The 8,435-nt window shown below is 41.1% G+C and overlaps 1 non-coding gene across 1 annotated transcript; it reads right to left on the bottom strand.

Moving 5' to 3' along the window:
- Positions 1–3,320: 3,320 nt before the first annotated feature.
- LOC141722537 (small nucleolar RNA R71) lies at positions 3,321–3,427 on the bottom strand. Its single transcript, XR_012575553.1, has one exon. It is a non-coding gene; the product is annotated as a small nucleolar RNA R71 (small nucleolar RNA).
- Between the last annotated feature and the right edge of the window lie 5,008 nt (positions 3,428–8,435).

Genomic DNA, 8,435 nt, shown 5'->3' with positions numbered 1-8,435 from the left:
CTGAAATTAAAATTCCTTCCAGGCTGAAACTTACCTTTCCTCTGATTAAAATTTGGAAACTTCCATGCTTGTGACTGTCCTTCACTTCCCTCAAACTTCCTTTTCTTACTTTTCTTCTCCTTTCTATGACATTTCACTATCTGTCTCCGCAATCATAGCTTTCTATACTACTCCTGCATACGTATCCAACTCAAATATTGCCACTTTCCCTCGGATCCATGGCTTAAGACCTCGCTGAAATCTCTTGGCTTTCTTTCTGTCAGTGTCCACATATGATGGTACAAACTTGGACAACTCTTCAAACTTGCTTTCATAATCTGCTACTGACATATTCCCCAGCTTTAACTCCAGAAACTTCAATTCTATTTGATCTTGAACAAAATGTGGAAACTACTTCTCTAAAAACAACTCCTTGAATCTATCCCACGCAATATCATCTATACCTTCCAATGTCTTAACAATTTTCCACTAATAGATGGCTTCATTCTTCAGATAGTAGCTCGCAAACTCGGTTCTATGTTCCTCTCTCACCTTTACTAATGCAATCGCATTCTCCATCTCCTTTAATCAAACTCTTGCTTCAATAGGATCTAAAGAACCTTTAAATTTTGATCTGAAGAATTTGGGCTATAGTTGGGTCTATAGGACCTGGATTTGTATCGTGGTTATTTTGGTCTTGGTTGTTGTTGTTGGTTTCTTCATTTTGGTGTGTAGAACGGGTATTTCTTCTAGGAGGAATTTTCTATAAAGAATCAAACAACTCATTTAGCCTTTAAATCAAATCCTTTTTGTGAAAAGTTTTTGTAAAATAGATATATATCTTTTTGAAAACATTTTCAATGGTTGAACTAAGTAATTGCATGCTTCTTTACAGAATATAAACAATTAAGGAGATAGGGTACATGTTATCTTAAGGGTTTATAACGGGTACAGTAAATCAGTAAAACATGTGCAGTAATGTAATGACAGTGCTAGAAAAAGGAAAGGTACTAATATATGTCAAAGTTTGGTAGTACAAGTGTGAAAATGTTTCATCAAAGGCAAAAGGTACAACAGGCCTATCCACTAGTTAGCAATTCTAGTCTATATATACAAACCAAAGTCTGTTGATACACATTACACACTAATATACATATAACAACTTTCACAGCATTTATGTCATCTAGCTCCATAGAAACTCTGGTCCACCAAGCTGATAAGTGGCATTTTATACCACTTAGAACGTCTTAAAATGGCTTAAATTGGTGTCTTGAAATCAAGTATTTTGTGTATTTGATGCATTTTTCTAGTGTTTATGCATTTCAGGGTATTAGTTGCATTTCGGAGGAGGAATCATCAAGAATAAGCCTTGGCATGTGTTCACCATTGCGAGAGGAAAAGAACGGGCAGATTACGGCGAAGAAACGGAGCAAACCTGGAATTTTTCCAGTAGGGTCCTGCGCGCCCGCTCAGCAATGCTGAGCGGCCGCGCAGCAGCCTTGCGCGCCCGCGCAGAAATGCTGAGCGGCCGCGCAGGGTCGGGGAAAAAGCTGAATTATTTTAGACTTCTATTTCTGTTTGGCTTCCAACTTCTATGTAATCTGAGTTTTATGGGACTATTATATAAGTAGATTTGAGACGTTTTCATAGAGAAATATGAAAGAGATTATGTTTTAGATTGTGTTTTGCGCAAGAAGCGAAGGAGATAAGGAAGAAGACCGATTTAGCACACCGCAACGAAGAGGAAGCATATATTCTTGTGATTCTTGTTTCGTTGTAACGTTGGATGCTAGTTTTCTTGCTTTGACTTATTTACTCTTGTGACGTACTCTGTTTTAATATAATTAGTTTAGTTATTATTTTCTTGTGTCATTTATCATGATTTCATATGAACCCATGATGGCGATAAGTTCTATTATGGGCTAATCGTGATCATGGGGTTGCAACGGATTTATTATGAAATTCTTTAGTTAATTGTTTAATACTTTAGTGTGTGATGATTGCATGATATCTAGTATTGGTTGTGCGTATTCGTCTTATGTGCGTCGCGAACATATAAGATAGGGTGTTAATCTCTTGTGAAGCGACGGTGGATCTTGAGATTTAGAACTTGCCATGCTAGCATAGGTTCATGTACGTTGTGCATGATTAGTGGGTAACTCTAACAGTTTTATTTGCCTTATGTAATCAAAAGGAATAACTTGTGCTTAAATCGTTGTGTTGTCAATTTCTGTAGACATATAGGAACTCAACATAATTGATGACTATTCAACTTCTATCTTAATTGTGGATGCTTGGTAGAATGGTATTAGTACAATGAAAGTTGGCTTTTATCAGTTTCGTGTTATTCGATTAATATCATCACTGTCACATGCTAAAGGTAATAACAATGGCTATAGAAGGAAGTAATAATGAAGTTGTGATCTCATGAGTGTTTTATTATTGATAAATTGAAGTGTTAGTTAAGTGGTTAATTAAGTAGTTAATTATAGTTAATATTTAATCAACAATTTTAAGTGTTATCTTAACATTGAGAAGTAATCATACATTGGTGAGTGAGTTTAATTAGACAATAACTTAATCTGAGTCTCTGAGGGAACGAACTAGAAAGTATTCTATATTACTTGCGAACGCGTATACTTGCGTGAATATTAGTGCGTGATTTCGCCCTAACAAGTTTTTGGCGCCTCTGCCGGGGACTCGGTGTATTTGTTTAGTTTATGTACTTACCATCATTGGTCATTAGGACTCAGTGATTAGGACGTAGTAGTTAATTACTCTTTTCGGTTGTGTTTCAGGTACTTTAGCAAGCGTTTATGCAAACTCGTTCTCGTGCTCGCAAGAGGACCTTAGATACAGCTGAGGAGAAAGACGAAGTTCTTGATACTCCGGAGAAGTTAGATTTTGAGGATTCGGATTCAGGAACTGAGCAGAAAGAACCAGTAAACATGGGAGATCGTATTGTTCAAGCTGATCCAGCTCTTATGGATTTTTCTCGGCCTAAAATTGATGACATTCAGTCAAGCATCCTTCATCCGGCTATTCAAGCTAACACCTTTGAAATCAAGCCGGGCACTATTCAGATGGTGCAGAATTCTGTTTCTTTTGGAGGAGCAGCAACTGAAGACCCCAACATGCACATAAGGAATTTTGTCGAGATCTGCAGCACTTTTAAGTATAATGGCGTGACTGATGAGGCTATCAAGTTGAGGCTTTTCCCATTCTCACTGAGGGATAAGGCTAAAGACTGGTTACATTCTGAACCAGCTGGGTCCATCACTACGTGGCAAGATCTTGCGCAAAAGTTTCTGGTGAAGTTTTATCCAATGGCAAAGACTGTTGCTATGAGGAGTGCTCTTACTCAGTTTGCGCAGCAACCTACAGAATCTATGTGCGAGGCTTGGGAACGCTACAAAGAAATGTTGAGAAAATGTCCACATCATGGAATGCCGGATTGGATGGTAATCACTGGTTTTTATAATGGTTTGGGGGCCCAATCTCGGCCCATGCTCGATGCAGCAGCTGGAGGCGCCTTATGGGCTAAAAGCTATACTGAGGCGTATAATCTTATCGAGACGATGGCTGCAAATGAGCATCAAAACCCAACTCAGAGGATGACGTCAGGCAAGGTAGTAGGTATTCTGGAAGTTGATGCAGCCACCGCTATTGCAGCCCAGCTCCAAGCGCTATCAATGAAGGTTGATTCTTTGGCTACGTATGGAGTTAATCAAATAGCTATGGTTTGTGAGCTTTGTGCAGGTTCTCATGCTACGGATCAGTGTTCTCTTGTCAACGAATTTGTTCAGTATGTGAATAATTATCAGCGACAACAGCAGCCTGTGCCAGCAACCTATCATCCTAACAACAAAAATCATCCAAATTTCAGCTGGGGGAATAATCAGAATGCTATTCAGCCACCATATCAGCAAGGAGTGAGTAAACAGTTTAACCCACCTGGATTCCAGCAACCACAGCAGTATGCTACAAGGCAATCATATCCTCAACAGGGAAGTGCAGCTACACCTACTAGTGCTGATTTTGAGGAACTTAAGCTGTTGTGCAAGAGTCAGGCGGTTTCTATCAAGACCTTGGAAAATCAAATCGGTCAATTAGCCAATGCAGTGCTCAATCGTCAACCTGGCACTCTTCCCAGTGACACGGAAGTACCAGGCAGGAAGGAAGCTAAAGAGCAAGTCAAGGCTATTACCTTAAGGTCTGGAAAAGTAGCTGATGCTGAAAAGGCAAAAGAAGTCGAAGCTGAAGTTAGAGATGAAAAATCTAAGCAAAAGGAGAAAGTGGCGGAACCAAGGAAGACTACTGTTGAACACACTCTGCCTGAGGCTAATACAGGGGAGAAACAGCTCTATCCTCCACCACCTTTTCCTAAGAGATTGCAGCAACAAAAGCTGGATAGACAGTTCAGGAAGTTTCTGGAGGTGTTCAAGAAATTTCACATCAATATACCTTTCGCTGAGGCTCTGGAACAAATGCCTAGTTATGCGAAGTTTATGAAGACTATTCTTTCAAGGAAGGTGAAACTGGATGACCTTGAAACCGTTGCTCTCACGGAAGAATGCAGCGCTGTTCTGCAGCAAAAGTTACCACCAAAACTGAAAGATCCAGGAAGCTTCACCATTCCTTGCACCATTGGCAATCTAACTTTTGACAAGTGCCTTTGTGATTTGGGAGCAAGCATTAATCTGATGCCCTTGTCGATCTTTAAAAAGCTGGATCTGCCTGATCCAAAACCCACATACATGTCACTACAATTGGCGGACCGTTCCATTACTTACCCAAGGGGCATAGTTGAGGATGTGCTCGTCAAGGTGGATAAGCTCTTCTTTCCTGCAGATTTTGTTATTCTGGATTTTGAGGAAGATAAGAAGATTCCCATAATCTTGGGGAGGCCTTTCTTGGCTACTGGTCGTACCTTGATAGATGTGCAAAAAGGGGAACTTACTATGCGGGTCCAAGATCAGGATGTGACCTCCAACGTATTCAAGGCAATGAAATTCCCTACAGAAGATAAGGAGTGTTTACAAGTGGATGTGATTGATTCCGCAGTTACTTCGGAACTCGATCACATGCTAATGTCTGATGCATTGGAAAAGGCCTTAGTGGGGGATTTTGACAGCGATGATGAAGATAGCAACGAGCAATTACAATATCTGAACGCTTCTCCATGGAAGCGAAAGCTCGACATATCATTTGAATCTCTTGGTACTTCTGACCTTAAGAATGCTGAAGGGAAGCTCAAACCATCAATAGAGGAAGCACCTACCTTGGAGCTCAAACCATTACCTGAACAGTTGAGGTATGCTTTTTTAGGTGATTCATCTACGTTACCTTTTATTATTTCAGCTGACCTTTTAGGTAGTGAGGAAGACAAGCTCTTAAGGATTTTGAGAGAATTCAAATCGGCTATAGGATGGACCATAGCAGACATCAAGGGGATAAGTCCTTCATATTGTATGCATAAAATTCTGTTAGAGGAAGGTAGTAAGCCAACTGTGGAACAGCAGCGAAGACTGAACCCGATCATGAAGGAGGTGGTGAAGAAAGAAATTCTGAAATGGCTAGATGCAGACATCATTTATCCTATTTCTGACAGCTCGTGGGTGAGCCCCGTGCAATGTGTACCTAAGAAAGGAGGTATCACTGTGGTCGCAAATGAAAAGAATGAGCTCATCCCTACTCGAACAGTTATAGGATGGAGAGTATGCATGGATTATAGAAAATTGAACAAAGCCACAAGGAAGGATCACTTCCCTCTCCCATTCATTGATCAAATGCTTGACAGATTGGCGGGACATGAGTATTTTTGTCTTCTGGATGGTTATTCCGGGTATAATCAGATTTGTATTGCACCAGAGGATCAGGAAAAGACTACCTTCACTTGTCCATTTGGCACATTTGCTTTTCGTAGAGTTTCGTTTGGGTTATGTGGCGCCCCGGCCACCTTTCAGAGATGTATGATGGCTATATTCTCTGACATGATTGGAAATAACGTCGAAGTGTTCATGGATGACTTCTTCGTCTTTGGACACTCATATGATGAATGTTTGAATAATCTGCGCGCCGTACTCAAAAGATGCGTGGAAACTAATTTGGTGCTTAATTGGGAGAAATGTCATTTTATGGTGCGTGAAGGCATTATCCTTGGGCATAAGGTCTCTAGCAAAGGTCTGGAGGTGGACAAGGCAAAGGTGGGAGTCATTGAAAATCTTCCCCCACCTAATTCGGTGAAAGGAATCCGTAGTTTTCTCGGTCATGCGGGTTTTTATCGGCGATTCATCAAGGACTTTTCAAAGATATCTAAGCTGTTATGCAATTTACTTGAGAAAGATGTGCCTTTCAAATTTGATGATGAATGTTTGGCAGCATTCGAGACTCTCAAGGAGAGTTTGATCACGGCACCAGTTATTACAGCACCAGATTGGACAGAACCGTTTGAGATGATGTGTGATGTGAGTAACTATGTGGTAGGTGCAGTTCTGGGACAGCGCAAGAAAAATCTCTTCCATGTGGTCTACTATGCGAGTAAGACTTTAAATGAGGCCCAATTGAACTACACCACTACTGAGAAGGAGCTTTTGGCTATAGTCTTTGGCTTTGAGAAATTTCGATCTTATCTGCTTGGTACGAAAGTAACAGTATTCACTGATCATGCAGCTATTCGCTATCTGGTTTCTAAGAAGGATTCGAAGCCGAGACTCATTCGTTGGGTGCTTTTACTTCAGGAATTTGAGTTAGAGATCAAAGATAGAAAAGGTACCGAGAATCAAGTAGCTGACCATCTCTCTAGGTTGGAGAATCCCGATTCTACTTCACAAGATAGGACGTTAATCAATGAATCTTTTCCGGATGAGCAGTTGTTTGCAATTCAGGAGGAAGAACCATGGTTTGCAGATATTGTAAAATATCTTGTCAGCAATATAATGCCGCTTAATTTGACATCCGCTCAAAAGAAGAAGTTTCTGCATGAGGTGAAGTGGTATATGTGGGATGAACCATATTTATTTAGACAGGGAGCTGATCAGATCATCAGGAGATGTATCCCGTTCTGTGAAACGGAGGGGATATTACGAGACTGCCATTCCATGGTTTATGGTGGATACTATGGAGGTGAGAAGACGGCAGCTCGTATTCTGCAAGCAGGTTTTTTCTGGCCTACTTTGTTCAAGGATGCTCATCAGTTTGTTTTAAGGTGTGGTCGTTGCCAAAGAGTGGGAAATTTGTCAAGGAAGGATGAGATGCCATTAAATGTGATGCTTGAAGTCGAGGTCTTTGATGTATGGGGAATAGATTTCATGGGGCCTTTTATCTCATCTTGCAATAATCAGTACATCTTGCTGGTAGTCGATTATGTCTCAAAATGGGTCGAAGTTAAAGCTTTACCGACAAATGATGCAAAGGTAGTACTAAATTTTCTTCATAAGCAAATTTTCACAAGGTTTGGAACGCCTCGGGTAATCATAAGTGATGAAGGATCGCATTTTTGCAACCGTAAGTTCACTTCTATGATGCAGCGTTATAATGTGAATCATCGAGTAGCTGCTGCCTATCATCCGCAAACAAATGGTCAAGCGGAAGTGTCTAACAGAGAGATAAAGCGCATTCTAGAGAAGGTTGTTTGTCCGTCAAGGAAGGATTGGTCTTTAAAGCTCGATGAAGCTGTTTGGGCTTACAGAACAGCATACAAAACTCCACTTGGGATGTCACCGTTTCAGTTGGTGTACGGTAAGGGATGTCATCTACCGGCGGAGCTTGAGCATAAGGCCTACTGGGCATTGAAGAAATTGAACCTGGATTTAGATGCAGCTGGTAAGAAAAGAATGCTTCAGCTTAATGAACTTGATGAATTTCGACTTCAAGCGTACGAGAATAACAAAATGTATAAGGAAAAGGTGAAGAGGTGGCATGATAGGAAGCTACATCCTAAGTTATTTGTGCCAGGGCAACAAGTTCTGTTATTCAACTCTCGGCTCCGACTTTTTCCTGGGAAGTTGAAATCAAGGTGGTCTGGACCTTTTATCGTCAAAACTGTGTTTCCACATGGAGCGGTGGAAATTTTTGAGAATGATTCGGACCAAGCATTCAAGGTTAACGGTCAGCGGTTGAAGCACTACTATGGGGACATGGCAAACCGAGAGGTGGTTAGTGCCATTTTGTTGACTACTTGAGAAAGGTACGGAACGTCAAGCTAATGACGAAAAAGAAAGCGCTGCGTGGGAGGCAACCCATGAATTGTTGTTACAGGATCCCTTAGAAGTTAATAACCTATCCAAAAACACAAAAAAAAATCAGAAAAAAGGGGCTGAAAATTATTTTTTCCAGAGACCCTCTGCGCGCCCGCGCAGCTATGCTGAGCGGCCGCGCAGCTTGCTGCGCGCCCGCGCAGAAATGCTGAGCGGCCGCGCAGGGGTCGAGTTCCAGAAAATTTTTTTACAGTTCAG

Source organism: Apium graveolens, chromosome 4 (assembly GCF_009905375.1).
Source record: "Apium graveolens cultivar Ventura chromosome 4, ASM990537v1, whole genome shotgun sequence".
Lineage (NCBI taxonomy): Eukaryota > Viridiplantae > Streptophyta > Magnoliopsida > Apiales > Apiaceae > Apium > Apium graveolens.
This window is presented reverse-complemented; position numbering and strand designations above follow the sequence as displayed.